The following is a 22,416-nucleotide window of genomic DNA, read 5'->3' on the forward strand; positions in this document are numbered from 1 at the left end:
AACCTAATTATAACTTGGACCCTAGTAAATTGGGCCGTACTTAAACAATGAACATTGGCAGTCTCATCATGTGCCATGATGTTTCTGTCTGGTGCAACTGCCTTAGAAGCCAAACTGGCTCCCCAAATAATTTGTTTTTGCTGCCTCCATGGCACAGGAAAAACAAACAAAAGCTAAACAAGGGAAATAATGAAATTATGTTGTTTTTATTTTCAATGACACCTAAACCTTCTAGAGAGGAAGAACATTCTTTGGGTATATCCTTACATGAAGAATTACAGGTTGTTCATATGTTTTTAAAATATATCTTAGCTGGACCACAGTTGGATAAATCTTGGTTTGATTTTTACCTCTATTTTGGCCCTAGATATAATGATAGCTTACCAATGCTTCTAGTTGACTTTAGTTAAATTTTATGAGACTCAACATTTTAGGTTCTGCCTGGTATGCAGTAAAATGTGTAATAGCTGAATATCACTCTTTAGAGTAATATATTTATTATAAAGATGTCCTGAAAACATAGATCTGGCTATGCTGACTTTCTCATATATGATTTACATTTCACTTGACATAGTTTCCCAGTTTCTTATGCTTCTGAACAATATTTACTGAATTTCAAGAAAGAAGAGTTTAATCATTCTGCTGGGATTAGATTATAACCACATGAGTAAGTGTATGAATATGCAGATTGTGACTTACTGTTATTGAGATCACTTACTATTAAAAGAGTACACTTCATAATTTTGCTAGCATTACACATTTAAGGGGTGAATTGAGCAAAATTGATTTGTGAGTTTAATGGGCAAAATTCATGTTGATATAACTGAGCTGATAAATCAAACTGTATAAAAGTGAAATTAATTTATTTTGATACTCTTCTTTTTCATGGTTTTATTCCTCAAAGTTCTTATGGGCTCTATGGCCCAAGCAGTTTTAAGATGTTCTGCACAAAGTAGAGATAATGGTTTGATTCTGCATTATTTGTTTTTCTCTATAATCCTAGAGAATCCTATCATCTACTTATCTGCCTTCAAATAACCACCAAAGTTAAAAAAAACAAGAGTGATTCTGAAAGGATTTAAATAAATGCTGAAAATTTTGGAAACCACTTATATTTATTGGTGTACCCCATTGAAGTTTCTATCTTATGCAACCAAATTTCAATTTTATTGAAATACTAATTTAGTGTTCATTATTGTTGAGTATCATGTATTTTTATACTGATAAGGATGTGTGGTATGAATTATGGCATTTTTCTAATTAAGCAGTAATTAAATAAACACAATAAAGTCAATAAATTTAATTTTGATGCTTAGTTCAATTTATATTATACTTTATAGAATAGAATTTGTTATTTCTGTTTATTAATTTATAAAAATAATGAGTAACACAAATCATTAAGATGGTTTTCTACATTTTATCAAAATAAATTGATGAAAATTGGACCAAGGTTTATGTAGGAGGCATGAAACACTATTAAACATTACTAAGAACAAACGTTAGGAAGCGAGCAGTAATTTTTTCATATATTCGGTCCTAAAGTATGGTCAGTTCATGTGAAAAGCTGCCCAAGTGAATGGCAGTAAAATATTAGTAGTTTCCATAGTAGAGATATTCAAAGAATAGGGACCCATTATATTAAATGTGACTATTACCAATGTCACTAAGAGTTAGCATTTTTGAGCATATGTTAGCTATACAAAGTAGTAAATTATGTTAAATATGCAAAACTTAAGCCATGAAATATTGGAAGCAAACCCTCAGATCTAAATTCAGGTTTCTCTCTTTTGAGATAAATGGTATGGTAGAAAAGAAAGTATCTGGAAAACCTAAATAAACAATTTGCAAAATGGTATTAAAGAGATGTTAGAATTGAAATTCAGGGCATTTGTTTACCCTTTTTCAATGAGAGGAATCATCAACTATTCTGTTCAACCATTAAGAAAATGTCACTATCAATATATACTGTCAGAATTAAAAGGAAGTCTAAGTGACTGTCTCAGCCCTTTCCCATCCTTCAAGTAGAGTCATATAGATGTTTAAACCAGTGAGATACCGCCAAACTTTTAATTTTCTCACACAAAATCCTTCCTTGTATCACCCTACTGATAGTGAGTTTAGCAATTCTCATAGGAAAATCTTCTGAGGTATAACTCTCATTTTAATCAGGCCCAATTTTTGGTTCTTTCCTCCACACAAAGGAATGATAACTGATCCAAGTTTGTTTGTGATTTTTTATTTTCTTTTGACCTTTTTAACATTCTTAATTTAGGAGATTTTGTTTTATTCTTTTTTCCTCCATTTTTGCAAAAAGGATTGTCATCTCTTTTTTTATATTTCCTTATATTAAATGCATTAATCTTGGTTGGATTTGAGAACATTCCTTCTAGAATATTTTGTATTTGTGCTTGGGAACCACTGTTTTGTGTGTAGTAACGTTTTGAGCACTTATAAGTTGCCAGTGATACTTATAGCTTCCTCTATTTTCAGTCAGACAACTTGATTTTCCCTAATATTTTCCATACAAAGATTATATCTATATATACATATAGTATATACACACGTATTTATGGTAGTAATATACAAACTGTCATGCGACTATGTATTAACAATGAGTAAAAATGGACTTATTTATCTCCAAAGAACTCTCTGAACTAAAAACAGTTGTAAATTCCTAGGTTCAGATGATTAAATTGAATGTTGATCCTTAATATGTAAATGATTTTATATTATAATGTAAATAAGCATTTATTTTTTACTCAATCTTAGATGATAAATGATGTCAAGGAATTTAATCTTAAGTATTATAATTCATCTAGCTGTGGAAAATATATATTTTTTTCAAAAACATATTTAAGGGTTTTTTCTTGGTCCCTTATTTAGGTTTTCTAAATTCCTGCTATGAGTGAGACCATCTGGTATTTTTCTTTTTCTTGCTGGCTTCTTTCACTGAGCATGATCTCTTCCAGCTCCATCCATTTGCTGCAACTTTCATGAGTTTATCTTTTTTGATTGCTGAATAATATTCCATTGTGTATATATACCACATCTTCTTGATCCAGTCATCTATTTTGGGGCATTTGGGTTGTTTCCATAGCTTACCTATTGTAAATAGTGCTGCTATAAACATAGGGGTATATGGGTGTTCTTTTGAATCCATGTTTTTGCATCCTTTGGGTAGATCCCTAGGAGTGGAATTGTTGGGTCATTTGGTAAGTCCATTTTTAGTAGACTGAGGAACCTCCAGACAGCTTTCCATAGTGGTTGGACCAGCAGTGCAGGGGAGTTCCTTTTTCTCCACATCCTCACCAACACTTGTTGTTGCTAGTTTTTTTTTAATATGTGCCATTCTCACTGGTGTAAGATGGTATCTCATTTGTAGTTTTGATTTGCATTTCCCTGATTACAAGTGATGCTGAACATTTTTTCATATGCATGTTGGCCATTTTTATTTCCTCTTTGGAGAAGTTTCTTTTTAGCTCTTCTGCTCATTTTTTGACTGTGTTATTTATTTTTGTTGAGTCTCATCAGCTCTTTGTAGGTTTTTGTGATCAGTTCTTTATCACAAGATAAAGAACTTGTTTGTGTTGTGTTGTGTGCAAAAATTTTCTCGCAATTGGTGGGGTGTCTCTTTGTTTTGATTGCTGTCTCTTTTGCTGTACAGAAGCTCTTTAATTTGATGTAGTCCCAGCTACTTATCTTTGCCTTTACTATCACTGCTTTGGGTGATGTGTCTGTAAAGATGTTACTGAGGTGTATGTCATGTAGTGTTTTGCCTGTATTTTCTTCTATTTATTTTATGGTTTTAGGTCGTATGTCTAGTTCTTGAATCCATTTTGAGTTGGTTTTTTGCATGGTGTGAGGTAGTAGTCAAGCTTCATTCTTTTGCATGTAGCGACCCAGTTTTCCCAGCACCATTTATTGAACAAACTTTCTTTGCTCCATTGCATATTCTTTGCTCCTTTGTCAAAGATTAATTGACCATAAATCTGTGGGTTTATTTCTGGATTTTCTGTGGGTTCCATTGGTCTATGTGTCTGTTCTTGATCCAATACCATGCAGTTTTGATTATTATGGCTTTGTAGTATAATTTGAAGTCTGGGAGTGTAATGCCTCCATTCCCGGCCCCCCCCTTTTTTTTCCCAAGAGAGCTTTGGTTATTTGAGGTTTTTGGTGGCTCCATATGAATTTCATAAATATTTGTTCTATTTCTTTGAAGAATGTCATTGAAATTTTTATTGGAATAGCATTGAATCTATAAATTGCTTTTGGTAGGATGGCCATTTTGATACTGTTCATTCTTCCAATCCATGAAAAGGGGATGTCTTTCAATTTCTTTGTGTCTTCTTCTATTTCTTTTAACACTGTTTTACAGTTTTCTTTGTATAGGTCCTTTACCTCTTTTGTTAGGTTTATTTCCAAGTATTTGATTTAGTAAAAATCAAAATCAACAAGCAACTACAGACCAGAGACACACTACAAGGGAGTGGGGGGAGAAGGGAGTAGAATCAAAACAAGGGGGGTGGGAATTGTATGGGGACTATAACCAAGATGAAAATGCATACATTGTACAAAAATGAAAAATGATGTAAAAAAAATAAAAAATAAAAAAAAACATATTTAAGGGAATAAAACTTAAAACTGTTGTTTACTGTGTCCCACATCTAATAGGATTTTGTTTATCTTGTTATTTATTTATTTCTTTTTAAAGAAGGGTGCTTAACTTCATTGATTTTTCTTTTTTTTTAAAGATTTATTTATTTATTTATACAAGCACTGGGTACAGTCAGAAGTGCAGGAGGGTGAGAGAATTCACCAGAGCCAGAGCGGGGAGCAGACCAGGCAGAAGGACCGAAGTACACTGCTGAGGGGAGCAGCGGGCGGCAGGAGAAGTCTGCGTGACATGTGGGACCCTCCTCCGGTGGCCAGGGAGCAGCTGGGGATCGAACCGGCGCTGCAGAGGCTGCGGGCAGCTTCGCAACCCAGCGCTCAACCGCTACGCCACCGGGGAGGCCCTATCTTGTTATTTTTTTTATAAGAGAAGTTTGGATAGCATTTCGGCATAAAATAGATTTGTTTAGATTTGTTTAGATAGGTGCTTTGGTATAGGTACTTTTGGTATAAGTGCTTTGGTATAGATTTACAGTGTAATTCTATCTTTACTATGATGAGGTCTGTGTCTGATGTTCCAACAGTTTTATCTTGCTATAAAAAGATTCAATCTAATCCATTCAAGTTTGTTTTTTCTTTTTTTGAACACTTAGTAAGCTTACCTTCAGACAGTGAACCTGATACAATATAGAGGTTACTTTCTAGGGTCTGAATCTTAAGAAAAATGGTAATCCATTTTTAGCAATCAATTCAATTTGCATGGAAAATGCTTAAAGGCAGAGAGGGACTGTAACAATTCTCATCAACTGAAGTCTACTGATGCTGAAATCTTATTTGTCCTCACTTAGTTCAGTCTCCTTCAATATGGTAATGTGAATGCTCTGTTTTTTCTATTCAGCCACAAATTATGTTAAAGTATAAATCCCAATCTAGATTTAGGATGATTTCTTAGTTTTATAAAGCAGGTCTGCATTTTCCTTCTTAGGCATAGTGTTTATAAGAAATATAGACAGTGCCATTTAAAGAGTTTTCTTAACTCTAAAATTTTTGAAACTTCTGCCTACTAGGGGAAAAATATGGAATTGTTTCCCTTAAGACTTTTTTTTTTTTTTGGCACAGGATAGGGAAGCAGACTGTTTGCTATTGCTGCTTATCCCCAGAGAATAAAACCTCAATGAATTATTGGATCACTTGCCTTTTAGCAAGGCCAGGAGCAATACATTTTCAAGAAAAAACAGTGTTCAGGCTGAAAGAATGACATGGAAGATTTCTCAGGTGGGATGTTCTCACTTCCCTTCTGTCATGTACTGCATTACACAATGTTTTACAAATAAAACTTGAGGGAAGTCAGTTTGAAATAACTGTATTTCATGTTATTTATTTTCTGACTGTTTTATCAAAATGTTTTTTTGAATAGCTTTAAGAACATAGTTTTAAATTCATTAACACTCATTGATTGAAGCCTACTTTTATGTTCATCTCCACATATTAACCAGGGCCACTGATACCTGTTTTGTTTAATGCTGTGGTCTAATTCCTAGTGTAGAGCTTCACTCAGCCCAGATGCTCAGTCAATACTGGTTGAATCCATGTTGAATGCATAAATTTAGTTTACATCTATTGGACTTTGATCATAAACATAGTCTAAAATAATGTAAATGTAAGCCAAGTTATACCAGGCTAGAGCTTTTATTCTTTATAATTGGCTGTTTGTATCTTCTGAACACCTGTACTAAGTGTATAGATACACTATTTTGCCCATGATTTGACATTATGCTAGAAGTTAAGATACGGAAGTGAGATATATCAGGCCTCTTAGATAATTATGTTAGGATGCATGAGGATTTGCCCTCCTTAGACTTGCCATTCTCTATTTGGTTTGGAGCAAGCGCAAACATATTTATAAAGGCCAAAAATGTGGCGATCAAAGTGATCCTGTAGGGAAAAATTAAGAGATAAGGGATAAAAGAGAATTTAGAGAAGCAGCTAAGACTTAAGGTGAGGTGAGAGTTCAAAAAGGAATACTGGTGACAAAAGCAACCTGAAGTCATGAATAGTGTGTATTTGTATATGGGGGAGAAAGAGAGAGAGAGAGAGTGCGTGTGTGTGTGTGTGTGTGTGTGCGTGCGCGTGCGTGCATGTGTACATGTGAGCAAGTTTATTCATTTTGGGGGAAAAAAAAAAGAGAAGTGTGGCTCAAGAGAAATTTAAAAAATAATTTTTACCTGTGTCTTTACTCTAATTACTGCATTTCTATAGAGACTGAGATTGGAGACCCCCGGGGTCAGTGATTTCATCTTTGCTTTCTAGATTGTCTTTAGTAGTATGTGTTCATGGTCAGGTTTCAGGAACTTATAATGGCAAACTTGTTCTAGCTAAGAGTGTAGCTAACTGTTACAATAATGCATTATTTGGAAGACCAAGGTTAAAGGCATTGAGTTGTTTCTGATTTCTCATGTGATTAAAATCAACCATTAATCACAACCTAGTTTACTTTCTCCAAGTGAGAATATTACTCCTGGGGATTATTTGTGGATATTATTTTCCTAGAACACAAAAGTATACCTTAAAGCATAGAGCAGAAAATAATATTTGTGATTTAAAGAGTTAACGGAGTACCAACACCAACATCATACATTCCCCACACTTTCATGTGAAAGTAAAATTCAATTTGTCTTTTCAGTTTCCTAAAATAAATTTTGCTAATATGTATTCATGGGTCACTTATTTTAGGAATCTTGTTAACATTTTCTATTACTATTACTATTCAAGATTGTTGCTCACTTTCATGCTCAGTGCTTTCTCAATAGTCAAGAACCTATACATAATATGAGTTAATCTAGATGGGTAGACTTGGTACAGACATTATAGCCTACGAAATGATATAAATCTTAGATATATACAGTCAGTCCTCATTATTCATGGATTCTGTATATGCATATTTGTCTATCAGTAAGGCTTTTTGTAACCCTGAAAAAAATTCTGGTGGCACCTTTTTAGTCATTTGCAGACATGCAGAGTAGCAACAAATTTGAGTTGACCAACTCACACTCCCACCTGAGGTCCATCAGGGCACACTCTGGCTTCTTGTTTTTGCTCTCATAGTGCACGAAAATGTCCTTTTCAGTCTATTTAGTATCACAATTTTCACATTTTTATACCTTTTGTTGGTGATTCCATTGCTTGCAATGATTGCTAAGCATCCTGCCTAAGTATTGTCTAGTGTCCCAGGTGCAAGAAATTTGTGCCATTTATTATGGAGAAAATATATGTGTTAGGGTATACATATTAACGAATCACCAATATATGTTAAATAAGATTGTTAATAATCTTATTTATTAATAAGATGTTTACACAGAAACATACATAAAGCAAGGTTATATGTCAATAAATTGATGAAAATGTGTCCAAAGGCTCACGGAAACCTAATCCTGTATTTCCTTTAGGTATGAATCAGTATTTGCTAGTTTAGTGTCAAATGGTGACTTTACAGAACATAACTACATTGAATAACAAGGATTTATGTACATGTGTTTTTCTGGGGCAAAGGACCATAAAGTGTATCAGATTCTCAATGGGAACTGTGATTTCCTCAAAGGGTCGTAAGACCCCTGGCTTCTCTTGAGGAGTCCTTTCCAATCTCGTATTCTTGCTGTGTAGAAATTGTGCTAACGTGCTGTCATTGAAATGTTAAAAAAGCAGCATAGGACCTCCCTGGTGGCGCAAGGGATTAAGGCGCAAGCTATGAAGATGTCTGCAGCCTCTGCCCAGGGAGCAACCCACATGGTGCAGCAGACCTCTCCTGACTCACCCACTGCTCCCCTCAGCAGTATATTTCAGTCAATCTGCCTGTTTTGTTCCCTGCTCTGTCTCTGGTGAATCCTCTCACCCCTCACACCACTGGCCTATAGCCCAGCTCTTGTATGCATGAATGAATAAATCTTAAAAAAAAAAAAAGCAGCATAAATACTGGAAAACCAGAGACTTAATCCTATACTTTGTGTGCCATTTGTGAGTAATCTCATCACTGTTGGCTTTGTAGTCAGACATAGTTCATTTGAATCTAAATTTTCAGTTTTCCAGCTATGTGATTTGGGACTAAATAGATCAGAGTACCAGTGAGGAGCAACCTTTGAGTCAGTGGCTGGCACTCATTCATTGTCAGCTGTATGGTAGAAGGTGAAACTTCCCAAATTACTTTCCTTGTGGGGGTGAGGAAGGAGTGTGTGTGGGGGGAGTGTGAGTGTACTGATCGGTAAAGGGGTAGAGCTGAGACTTTTGACCAGTTAATCTATGGACTTTTGATAGTTAAATACCTTCTGGGCTTTTGGCAGGCAAGTTTGCAGGCCTTCAGCAGTTAAACCTATGGTGAAGAGGGGTGTTGAGGAAAATCTGTCAGCTTGCCACTTATTTGCACCTCAGTCTTTGCTCAGCGGATGCTATCTGGGATGGGACAGATGGCAACTGACCACATACCAACTTGTAAATTCTCTCTCTCCCTCTTTCTCTCAGACTTCCCTTTTCTCAGATCCTGTGCAAATAAAATTCTGTTATTTTTGCTTCTCACTGTATGTCTGCTTTTCGGTGGAGTCCTTTATTCTTAAGCAAGTAGGTGAACTCTCACCAGCCGCGTCAATCCTGGTGCCCTGGGTATGCTTTGTTTCAGTGATGTGATTTTGGGCAAAAATTCCCAATCTCTCAAAGTTTCAGTTTTCTTACATACAAGTGGGTAAAGTAATGCCTATGTAAAGTAGTCATGGTTTGAATAGTCAAAGTTATTATGGTAAATGTTTTTAGATATTGTTAGATGATTGTAAGTGTTATTAGATTATAAATGTTATTGGTAGATTATTACTTTCTTTTTCCCCTTCCTACTTGGGAATGGTAGATCTGTTTTATAATCCCTCCATGAATTAATAAATTGTGAAATTGTCTCTCTCCTGCAATAACTAGTGGAGGAAGCTAGATATTCTCACAGGGTGTCTGATTTTTTTCTCTAATTTCTCTGTTTTGGAACTCTGTAGTAGAGGTGATGGATGGCTGGAACTCTGTGTGGCACTGGTGGAAACAGTCAGCTGTGTTTCTTTCTGAGGAGAGTAAGCTATCTCCAGCTCTGGCCAAGGATAGAGTGCTCACTCACCAAGGTGCTTATCCCCCAAAGGGGAGATAGAGTTCACTCTAGCAGTTCAGAAACCAGTGAATGACACCCGAGTGCCCTCTTCACATCCACCTCAATGAGACTCTTAGGATTTCACTTTCCTGATTTGAAAACCTGAAACCCCAGTTCTCCTCAAAATTTTTGTAGCCTATCATTTTCCTTTGCTTCTTAGAATTCCCCTGACTTATCTTAAATATGCAAAATGACCTAAGTGCGATGACATATCTTTGAAGAGTGAATTGTTTTCCAGTGATGAATTTTCCAGGTACAATATTCCCCCTGCTATTTTTTGTTTAATAATCTGATAGAAATGGTCATAATTTGTATTAGACATTCTTTGACTTATTAGATGTATTTATATAAAGTGGGTAATTCAAACTTATCTTGATTACTTTACAATCAACTGCTGTGCTATGCTATGAACCACAGCAACTCCTTCAGAGCCTGCTAACACGGATAGATGAATTGTCTACATATATTAATAATCCCGGTTTGTGATCTTCATGCATTTTTTTGTTGTTGAATTTCTGTTACTGGGTGTCATAAATGATGGTGAGGAATGCCTCTAAAATGAGGTATGGTAGAAATGATAGCTAACTTCTGATTATTTGCATACCAACACAATGCCATCCACTTACATGCTTATTTGTTTACTATTGATATTACTATTACTATTGATATTACTATTCATTAGTGTGAAATATGGCATTATAGTAGTATAGTTGATATTTATATTTAATAAATTAATGTAACATATATTTGAATGGACTAATATATACACAAGATTTTTTTTTAAAGATTTATTTATTTATGCATACAAGAACTGGGATACAGGCCAGAGGTGTGGGGGGTTGTTGAGAAGACTCACCGGAGACAGAGTGGGAAACAGAACAGGCAGATTGGCTGAAATACACTGCTGAGGGGAACAGTGGGCGAGTCAGGAGAGGTCTGCTGTGCCATGTGGCTTGCTCTCTGGCCGGGAATTGAACAAGTGCTGCAGTGGCTGCGGACGGCTTCATAGGTTGCGTCTTAATCCCTTGTGCCACTAGGGAGGCCCCACAAGATTTCTTTCTTTTTTTTTAAATTTTATTTAAATTTTATTTTTATATTCCCCATACAATTACAACCCCCTTATTTTGACCCCAAGCCCTCCTTTCCCCGCCCCCCCAGCCCCCATAGAGTATCTCTGGTTTGTAGTTGTTTGTTGATTTTGATTTTTACTTTCTTACAGTTATTCTTTTTCCTGGTCTCTTATTTAAGTTTTCTAGATTCCTGCTATGAGTGAGACCATCCGGTATTTTTCTTTTTCTTTCTGGCTTATTTTGCTGAGCATGATCCCTTCCAGCTCCATCCATGTTGCTGCAAATTGCATGTGTTTAAAGATTTCTTTATAAAGAATCTTGCCCTAGGTGAGCCAATGAAACTGTCCCACTTTTTTGTGGCTCAGGATAAAGCTAGATCTAGAGGATTTTGAAATCCTAAGATAAACCCTACATTACTAAAAATGGGATATTTTGATTACAATCATTGTTCCCTCGGAGTGCTGTGTTTATTGTACTGTTTCCTCAGAGTGCTATATTTATATTTATTATTATATGCTGTGTGTGTGTGTGTGTGTGTGTGTGTGTGTGTATGTATTTTACATCATTGTTGTTTTTGGTACAATGTATGCTTGTATGTTTTCTCCTTTCAGGTATATTCCCTGTGAAATTCCCACCACCAATTCACCCATGAACCATCACCATAGTCCCTTGCGCTCTTCTCTCCCATTTTGATTTTTCTACTTCCCCTGCCCTTGCAGAATGTCTCTAATTTATAGTTGCCTGTTAATTTTGTTTTTTCATTTATTATTGTTATTTTTTGCCTGATCCCTTATTTAATTCCCCTATATTCCTCCTATAGGTGAAACCATCTGATATTTTTCTTTTTCCTTCTGGCTTATTTCACTGAGCACAATCCCTTCTAGTTCCATCCATGTTGCTGCGAATGGCATGAGTTTATCTTTTTTGATTGCTGAATAGTATTCCATTATGCCTATATACCACATCTTCTTGATCTAGTCATCTGTTTTTGGGCATTTTTTGTTGTTTCCATAGCTTACCTGTTATAAAGAGTGCTGCAGTATACATAGGGGTACAGGTATCCTTTTGAATTAGTGTTTTTGTGTCCTTTGGGTAGATTCCAAATATCATTTCCAGTCTAGTTCTAGACCTCTGAAGTTGACAAGACCATCTACTGTCCGGATGTAACATTGTACCCAAGTATTCAGAATGACCTCATTCCTTTTAGCTGTGGCATATTTAGTCAACTGCCTGCAACATAATCTTATTCAATTAAAAATAAAAACCAGAATGTAAATAAGAACAACAGCAGGCTTTACTTGTCCTTTACTTTGGAAGGAAATGACCCAACTCAAAGCTTTTGTGTATCTTTTCTTTGGTGCTAGTTGAGTGAGTGAAGGAAGCTGAGTCCTGCAGTCAGCCTCTGTTTTTCATTATCCCTAACACCAAAAGTGGCCATTTCTGCATAATTTGGAAACCACACATTCAGTAAAAGAGAGACAAAAGGATGTCGGAGCTGTGAAATAAAATGTCTGTCACAAAGGGAGAGATCAAATGTGAGAGAAGGTGCATTTAATGTAAAAACACAACTGGAGTGTCATTTTTTTTTTCAAAGCAACCTAAGTGGAGAGTGCTAACATAATGAATGATAATGAGGGTGCCCAATTTTGGAAACTGGTTTTTAAAATGCTGCAGCAGAATACTATCTAGAATCTCTTAGGATAAAGCAAAATCTCATCAGAGACCATTTCAAGCATCATTTTCTCCTGTTTTAAATGATCTTATGTGAACCTTCTGTTAGTTGATTTGGTGTAGCTTTCTATTATTCATTATTTTTGACCGCTTGTGAAAGGAACAAAAGACCTGTTATTAGTGATTTGCCAGTTGTTGTAAGACTTAATCTAGGTACTTACAGAGCTCTTTGCCTAATGTTTATTTTGTGGTATAAAATTGTATGATATAAGGGAATTTATAACCCATTCTTGTCTAGTGATTAGTCTGGAAAAAGATATTGGCTCTTGGTACCAGGCCTCTGTACATATTGAAGTTTGTTGAAGAAACCTTTTCTTCTCAAACAGGAAATTTTAGTTTTGGGGTAAGGAAGACTTTTCTTGTTGATTATTTGTGTACATATTCCTTTCTTCCATCAAGTGAAAATGCAACCTTCTAATGTCACAGTTAAAAAGATCGTGTCATTAACACAATCATTTGTAACCACTGAGCATGGCTCTGCAGGACTGCTGGATTATGCTGTGTAAACTGTGGTTCATGCTGTGGTATTACTGTGCTTTAGAATCTAAAGTCTCCAAATCCAGCTTAAGGATTGTGGACCTCTCAGGCAAGTAGAATACAACAGGTGACATAGAAGATAATAGCAGCTGCATGGGTCTGGACAGGACAGGTTCTGTAAAAGAAATGCCCCATGTAAAGAGGATGAGTATAATTTTGAGATTCAGCTTTTATAGGATTGTAAGGTGGAGTATATAGATAACAAAAATAGAATGAATAAAGTAACAAAGGATAAGCCATATCTGTGCAGAAGCTTAAATATCCAAATCAATCTAACTACCAAGTGTCTTAAAAATGATTTTCAGTTGATCTTCTATGATACATATTGCCGCGTTTGCTGTGATGGTGGGTTTTCTGGGCTGGGAAGAACTGTTTGTTAGCTCCAGGTTGGCCTGCTGCATTCTTATAAGTTTTATGCAGTTGCTTTGATACTGATGTTCTATCAGAGTCATGTCACCACTGTAGTTCACAGTACATGCTTGTTGTGATAAAGCCCTAGGGCACTTGTCTGATATATAACCACCCTTTTGAAGCACTGAATCATGATTATGCATATACATATTTACATACCATTTATAATGGAAAGAAAAATTGGTAGATTACATCCAGAATATTTTGGGTCTGGATCAGGTCTTTTATTTTACACCATGTTATTTTGGAGTTAAGATTTCTATATTCTAGAAGTATCATTATTTCTGAACAGATTTAGGATAAAAAACTTTCTGGATGAGTCGATGAGTTGAAAAAAAGAACAACAACAAGAAAAAATCAGAAAGTTATTCTTTTGGACTGTATTAGAGAATATTTATAGGAAAACATAGCAAGCATGTGCGTATTAGAATCAAATTACATCTGCAATGAAAAAATAAAACACATAAAGATTAACTCCAAAAAGAGAAGATTGTACAAGAGTACACAAGAAATAAGAATATATTCTATAGCCATCTTTCCTGTGCATTTGAATGTATTCAAGACTAGCTTGTAGAGTTGAATGAGTTTCCTGGAGAGTTTGAATGCCAGCATTTTTTCAGGGTAAAATTTGAAATTTGCTTTTAAGTGATCTGTGGTTCTCTTTTCTGGAGAGAGGTAGAGGAACAGGAGAAGGAGGAAAGAGTGAGGGAGGGCCAGAGAGGTTAGTTTGCCAGGCTAATATGTAGGATCCCTATGGGCCGCTACATGGCAATCCCCACCTGCTATTCTGTGGCTCTGAGCCAGTTACTTAAATTCTCTTCATTGGCAGAATGGAGATAAATGACTGTGTGATAGGTTTTTAGGACAATAACATGTAATAATATACATAAAGTATTTAGCTCCGAGTCTAGTACATGTTCCCTGCTCATTCAGGCATGCATCACATTCTCTCCATGAGCAAAGCACTCTGACCCATGCCTTTACTTACTCCTCATTGACAATCCTATAAATATTATTATGCCTTTCAATTTATAGATTGAAAATCTTGAAACTTGTAGAAGTTAAGTTTAAAAGTTTAAACAAACTCTAGTGTAATAGTCAGTTCAACTTAAACCTGACAGTTTTAAGCATGCAAAGAACCATTGCATTATTTATTCATTCCCTCTCTCTCACTTCTCTTTACCCCCTTTTCCTTCTTTCTGCTGTTTTATCTTCTCTTAAGGATTCTTAACAATGACATACAAATAAGAAAGAATGAAACTATTTTTATTCCAATAAATTGAAGTGCATGTGATGACATCATTCAAAAGTTATTACTTTATTTCTTAAATATGTATATTTAAGTAATATATGTTAATTGTAGAAATATTTGGAATAAATAAACATCAACTGCCTAAATACTCAATATTCAAAGGCAGTATAGCATTATGGTATGTATTTTCAATTCATACCTATCTATGTACTGTTTTTATTTCCCTCTTATATCTGCCTCACATTACAATTTGGTTTATAATGTGCTGTTTTTAATGATCATTCAGAGATCCTTCCAAATTTGTAAATGGGTATCTGCATAATCATTTCTGTTACTTACATAGTGTTCCACTGGATAAATGTACCTAATTAAAATAACACTTATTATTGTTTCTTTAATATTATTTCAGAATTTTTACTTTTACAAACTATAGATTCTTGAGCTTTTGTGTCTTTAGCCAGTTAAAGCCTTAGAGGTGGAATCTATGGTTTGGTGTTAACATACTTCTCTGGCCCCTAATATATATTACCAGATTCCCTCTCTTAAGAAAGGAGCAGTATCTACACTCACTCTAGCAACGAGTGAGATTGCCCATTTCCACACTCCCACTCTAATAGTTGTTATGCCTTGTAATTTTCGAGAACTCTATTAGGCAAAAGTTTTTTGTTTTTTTTTTTTTTACTTTATCACTTTTATTTGCATTCCTGTGTCTGTCCATTCTATAAAATGATCATATTTCTAAAACTACTATCTAAACAAAATGTACACAATAAGTCCCCAATGAGACATTTGACATACAACTTGGCAGAAAACTATGGACTAGTAGTATATAACCTTATTAAGAACATCCTTGAATTTTATTTTTAAACCTCAAGCTCATCATTTTCAGAACTTATCTGCTAAGGTAACCTCATTCGAAGTGAGAGAGACAAACGCTCTTCTAGAATCATAAAATAGAGGATAGAAGAAGGTTCTGACAGCTAAGTTTTGGCATCACCTGGCTTTCATATCTAGCTTGGATTTCAGTAACATATTGTCTCAGTCCTCTGTGCTCAGTACTACAGTAGCCAGGGGATAGTGCTGAAGTCTCCTTGGGCCTCAGTGGGAAAATAGGGATAACTATGCAAAATATTCTTGGTAGGTTTGTTTTGGGGGATATTGAGCAGAACTGGTAGTCTGGTACTTCATGAATGTGTGTTCCTATTTAAAAACAAAACAGAACAAAAATCCTTAAACAATATACAACTACTACTTTGTTTTGAATAAAATTCTAATCATTCTTTCCCACAAAAAAAGCACTGGAGTGTTATTGTCTTTCCATATATTCTAGACCAGTTTTCAAAATGATTCTTTATGCTATACAGTCTGGGTTATTCTATTTACACACACACACACATTCACAAACATGCATGCAAACCACTCCCGTCTTACTAGATGCCAGAAAATGATGCCATCCTGGTATCTCAAAGGAGAGATGTTCTTAGGGTTTACAATTCCTTAAACAATTGTCCTCAATTTGGAAACTGAGCAAGTCTACAGTATGTTTTACTCTATATGATTTTGTACTTAGTTTTATCCTTCCTTTATATTATTTAAACCATTATAATTTCAAATTCATTAAAAAATTAACTGATACTCCAGTCAGCAACACTGAATTTATTAAAAGGCATAAACTGTTTCAAGATCCTTAAAAGGAGAAGGTCCCTTTAGCTATATAAGGATAGTTAACTCAAATCTGTGATTACAGCCTGGGATTTCACATTGTCTAAGAGCATTCCTTAACTAAACCAGACACATTTTAATGATTGGTCAAACTGGGTTCAAGAGAAAGGTACTGCTCTGTTATTAAAAGGAAACTTAATGATTGAGTTGCCATTGAAACACCACAGAATCCATAGTAAAGTTCGCTTTGTGCACTGATCACAGGGTACTTGATCTGGGAATTCAGTGGTGCTTCTCATAATTTAAAGGTTAAAAGTAAAGTGAAATTCATTCAACAACTTTTGTACCATGACCTAGGAATGAAATGGCTTAACTCTTTGTGAATTATCCCTAAAAGAATTAGGAGTACAGTTATAGATATTGACGTTCTCTTCTTTTTAACATATATAAAAGGGCACCTTTTCCATATGTTTAAAATGAAGTACAGGAACTCTGCAGTAGGTGCACTGTAAGGCAATCAAGAATAATAAAACACTTAGGATTTACAATGGAAAAAATATCAGTGGGCCTTAAAATGATGGTCGATTCACTGAAAAATCTGAGAAAGGAATGGAAGGAATAATGTGAGCTAATATATCATGTTTATTGTATGCCACATACAATTTTAAGTGCTTTACATGTTACTCTTTCAACCCTTTAGGCAACCCCACAATGTAGTTATTTCATTTTTCCAAAGAGAACATTAAGGCACAAAGATGCTGAATATGTTGCTAAGGGTGCACAACTGCTTAGTGGCAGAGCTGTAATTTGGATTTTCTTTTGATTCAAGGTGCATCTGGATGGCCAAGAGAAAATTAATCACTGCCAAGCAAGCACCAAGAAAATGTACAATGTTCACAGGAAATTTTGTTATTGGCTTCTAAAGAAGTGGTAAGTTAGCAAATATCGTTGTAGAATTAAATGCATTCTTAAGAACTAATGTGATTGCTTGGCATTGTGGGGAGAAATTGCACTGATTTTAGAGAACTGGTTTCCACAATCTGAGTCTGCTACAAAATATCTGTAGGACCTGGGTCAAAATACTATTTTCTGGAGCTCAGTTTTCTCTTTTGTAAAACCAAACGGATGGATGATATGGGCAAAAAGAGAGTCTACAATTCTTTAAGGAGATGCACATTGTGATCTGGTGGGGAAATTTTTCTGTCTATAAACCCCTCACTGAGGCTACAGTGGTAGTGTTCTTTGCTACGAAGTGGATTCAGTGAAAGGAATTGATCATATTCAGAGATATTTCAGCATCTTTATCTTCTCTAAATTCTTCACCTGTGAAACAGACTAGAGTAGAAAGGAAATGTCATTTGCAGGTTCAGGAGAGAATGAAGCAACCCTTTTTGTTTTTCTTGGGGATAGGCTTCAATGATGGGGAAGAGGCTATTGATATTGTCAACAGACATATTCCTATCTGAAATTCAGATCAAATGATTCTACCCTTCAGAGCATTCCCCAACAATGGCCTTTCCAGCAGCATGAATCTGCAAACAGAGCTTAGGAATTAATTTCAATCAGCTAGCTTGTGGGCACTGCTGCTCAATCTTAGATTTACAAAGCCGTTTTCAATGAAGACAATAAAATCCTCCTTTCTCTCCTGTGTTGTGTTATGCTCTGACACTTCATCAAAGCACACAGACAGAGGGTTGTTCTTAACTATATAAAAAATAGAACAACCTCACAAATCATGCTTTAATATTACACTGTGGAAACACCAAGGTTGAAAGGTAAATCTGTGGTGTAACCGTATTGATTAATTGATGTAAGAAAGGTCAGGCTAATCTTTATCTTGCTTGAAAGACTCTAGTTCTACATGGCAGATTTGTTGAAATGGTTCCTGTGTAAAAAGATTTTTTGTAAAAAAAAGTGGAGCCTTAATGCAAAGAAAGTGGGCAAATCTTATTAAACGATCACTCAGAAAAAGGTTAGTGAAAGGAATCTTAATGCAAAAAAAGTCGGGAAAGCTCATCATACAATCACTGAGAAAGTTAAAGCACTGAAACAGGGACTAGAAGGTGGAATTTAGATTTCTATTTTCCTGTAATTTTAATAAACTTCTCAGGGAAAACATTTACCAGAGAAAAAAATCATAGAAGAAGCAAAGGCAATAATTTAGGTAATAGCCTTGCCCAATAAAACCAGAATAGGTAGCTCCTTGCTCGTCTGCTAAATAAGACTGAAATGTGTTGAAGCAGAAGACCTCGCTTTTCTGTTCCTGAATTATAAGCACTGAAAGAAAAGAAGGACCTGGACTGGGGGGCAGGAAAGAATGGAAATGGAAGTGAATTTTGGACCCAGGTTAGGCTGTAATTTAGTCACAAGCAAACCCAGAAAACTCAGAAGGTTGCTATAGTAAATGTCATTTTCATAAACATTCAACTTGGTGATAGTACTGTATCTTAGAATTAGTTCATTTGGAACATGTGGTCTCACCATTGCAATGAGGACATGCCTAGAGGATCTCATGAGATGTTTCGAAGGACAGGCTTGGAAGTGGATTACATCATCTTTCTTATAGCCTTTGTCTGAGTGCAGTCAAAAAACTCTCTCAGCTAACTGCTGGGGAGGCTGGGAAATAGGCCATAAAAGGTTATTTGTCTAGGTTTACCTTAGAACACTAGGGAGTTAGGTTTTTATAAAGAAAAGTTTCCAAACTATGTTGTTAAAATTTATAAGGAGATGCATAGACTGTTTGGAGAATTTTGTTGCTGCTCTCTCTGACATTCAAGGTAAGAGATTGAATTAATTTTTTATAACTTCTACTCTTTACATAGTTTTGTGCTTTAATAACTGTACATGTGTTAATTTACAGGGAAAGCATGAAAGAAAAGCTAGGTATTTGGAATTATTTTCTTATCAAACTCATTGTATTATCCTGGACTCACTGACCATGGCTATATCTAGTAAAAGTTTTGTTACAGAAGTGCCAAAGAAAGAAAAAAAGAATGCAATCAGAAATTAAGTGTTTTCCATTCACAAATTTATCCATTTTATGGTTTATAGTCAACATTATTAATAATAAACACTAAAAACATAGATGATAATTTGGTACTAATCCTATGTAAAATATAAGATCTAACATTAGCATCACAGTTACAGGAATTCTGATGGGCTGTATGTTTCACATATTGCATTTTTGTGTTATTTGCTTCAATATATGTTAATAGATGGTAATTATATGCTTTTCATTTGGACAGCTCTTATACAAAAACGATTTAATATTCACACATCTAATGGGTCGCACATGGCTATTGATCATTTGGATCAGAGTTCAATTTGAGCTGCTGCTGGCTAGATTAGAAATTGTAATCATGGTAAAAGATAAATTACAAGGTCTCTGAAGATCAGTTCTATTTTCAGATTAGACATGAAATACTAAATAGGGGAAGTTAGAGAAGATCTGTGGTGGAGTCATTAATGTGGGTTTTCTAAGAAATACATCTAGATATCTCTGCACCCCTCAACCATTATCTTAATAGTGTGAGATTTATAGGAAATGACATTTTATTTATAAAGATAATGACAGACATGCATAAATTATTTTTGACTTTTATCTCTAAGGACTGAAGACAAAAAGGGATGTTTATTTTGTAAATATAAACTTTGATGTAATAAATCAAATGATCTACTTACTAGTAAAGTTAGGCAATTTTTAACATACAGAGACTTGGTTTAGATTAACAGGCATCTAAATATTGAAGATTAATTTAGATAAAGTAGACTTTTGGTGACTTTAATATTATTATAAAATGAATCTACCTTTGCTTATTTTTTGATGTAATTATAAAAAAATACATTGTCATTGTAGAAAAGTCAGAAAACTATATTCAAGAAAGTAAAGAACATTCACCATACAGTAGTCAGATATATTTCTATTTAGCATTTGGATATATCTCAGCCAGTCCTTTCCTTTGAAATTATCTGATAAAATATTTCAAGTACATAGAAATACAGAAAATGACATAACAAAACCACACACATCCACCAATTAGGTTGAAATATGTTGACTTTGTGCTATATTTATTTAAGATCTCTCTTATTCATAAATAATTATACTATAGATATAAATATACTTGAGTGATTATTGAGTGACAGCTCAGTATGGCTCTATTTCCTGAAGGACTCAGAATGCAACTGTGGTACCCTCTCCAAGTAGGACCTTATGGACATTTGGGGGATGAGTGGTGTGGTAACCCAAGTGTACCTACCAGTGGACCCAGGGAGTCTGAAATTAGCCCATAGATATTTTCTGAGTTTCTTTGCAAGGCGTATTGTTAAAATCAATTAATTAATGTATAAATATAATGCTATAAAATTATATATGTATTTTAAAGATTTATTTTTATTTATGCATACAAAACTGGGGTGCAGGCCAGAGGTGTGGGGGCTGAGAGGATTCACCTGAGACAGAGTGGGGAGCAGAACAGGCAGATAGACTGAAATACACTGCTGAGGGGAGCAGCAGGTGGGACAGGAGAGGTTTGCTGGGCCATGTGGGTTAGCTTCCTGGCCAGGGATAAAATTTGTGCTGCAGTGGCTGCCCATAGCTTGATAGCACTGAGGCTTTTAACCCCTGTGCCACAGGTTTTAGGGCCCCTAAAAGTATATTTTTAAAAGAATATAAAGGTTTTATTAACATAACCAAGATCAGACAGAAAAGAGGAACGTTATGAAGAAATAAAAACTATAGGAATTTTTTCATCATTTACAGCAGGAAGTAAATTTTGATTAAAGAAATAGATGATTAAGGTAATTATATGTTGTTAGATTGAAAATAAAAACTAATGGGGGCAGGGCAGGGAGAGGAAGGATTAGGGTCAAAATAAGGGGGGTGCAATTGTATGGGGAATGTAACCCAAATGAAAATGCATACATTGTGCAAAAATGAAAAATGATGTAAGAATTATATAAAATAAAATATTAAAAAATAAAAACTAATACTCATAGAATAGTAATGAATTGACTATAGGGGATTTATGAATATAAATTCATTTAATTTTCACAACAGTCCTTTGATGTATAATTTATTCTCATTTTGCAGATGAGGAAACTGAGTTATGATGGTAGCCATTACAAGAATCTCGAAAGTCTACAAATTGCTTAAACCAGGTTCTTGGTTTCTGAGGACTCCAGTGCCAACTGAAAAATCCTGAGACTACATAGTCTCCAGCTTTATTTTTCCTTTCCTGATAATTTGGAGTCAATATCCTAGACACTCCACAGAGGTTACTGTCCATTGCTTATGGGAGGCCATGTCTCTGTGCATAGTTAGACTACCCCATGCTGTGGGATGGAAAATCAGTTGGGATGGAGCAGTGGAAATCCTGATTCCATTTTGGGAGAGGAGACTGAAGAAATAACTTCTTTGGTGTGTGGGTCAGCAAAAAAAAAGCAATGGCGACATCAAATGATATTGAGTTTGTGGTCATACCTTTATTATCACTGCCTGTCCAAAGAATGGAATGTTTCCTTTTTCTTTCAGACTTTTAAAAAACTTTCGGGCCTCCCTGGTGGTGCAGCGGATGAGCGCTGGGTTGCGAAGCTGCCCGTGGCCTCTGCAACGCAGGTTCAATCCCCGGCCGCCGGGGGAGGGTCCCACATGATGAGCAGACCTCTCCTGCTGCCCGCTGGTCAGCAGTGTACTTCATCAGTCTGCCTGCTCTGCTCTCCCCTCTGGCTCTGGTGAATTCTCTCACCCTCCCGCGCTTCTGACTGTTCCCAGTGCTTGTATAAATAAATCTTAAAAAAAAAAAAAAGCAATTGTACATTAAAAAAAAAATAAAGAACTTTCCAGTTATATTGAAGTTCTTTGCTCCTTTGCCTTGATATTAAAATACTAAAGAGAAACATATGCAGGTGCTATCATTGGGTTGCTCTTTTAAATATCTCTCTAATTGAAGTAAGAAGGGTATTAAGTTAACCCT

At 35.3% G+C, this 22,416-nt stretch overlaps 1 long non-coding RNA gene across 4 annotated transcripts in view; it reads left to right on the plus strand.

The window, feature by feature from the left end:
* The window catches only part of LOC129146632 (uncharacterized), an 83,873-nt gene extending 61,593 nt beyond the window's left edge, over positions 1-22,280 (plus strand). For 3 of the 4 annotated variants that reach the window (XR_008553560.1, XR_008553558.1, XR_008553557.1), the window contains 2 exons: positions 17,274-17,374; positions 21,975-22,280. This is a non-coding gene — a long non-coding RNA (uncharacterized LOC129146632). Of the gene's footprint in view, positions 1-17,273; positions 17,375-21,533 lie in introns of all 4 variants that reach the window. The other variant, XR_008553559.1, reaches the window with a different exon arrangement.
* Positions 22,281-22,416: the final 136 nt, after the last annotated feature.

Source organism: Talpa occidentalis, unplaced genomic scaffold (assembly GCF_014898055.3).
Source record: "Talpa occidentalis isolate TD23 unplaced genomic scaffold, MPIMG_talOcc4v2.1 talOcc4.3, whole genome shotgun sequence".
NCBI classification, from domain to species: domain Eukaryota; kingdom Metazoa; phylum Chordata; class Mammalia; order Eulipotyphla; family Talpidae; genus Talpa; species Talpa occidentalis.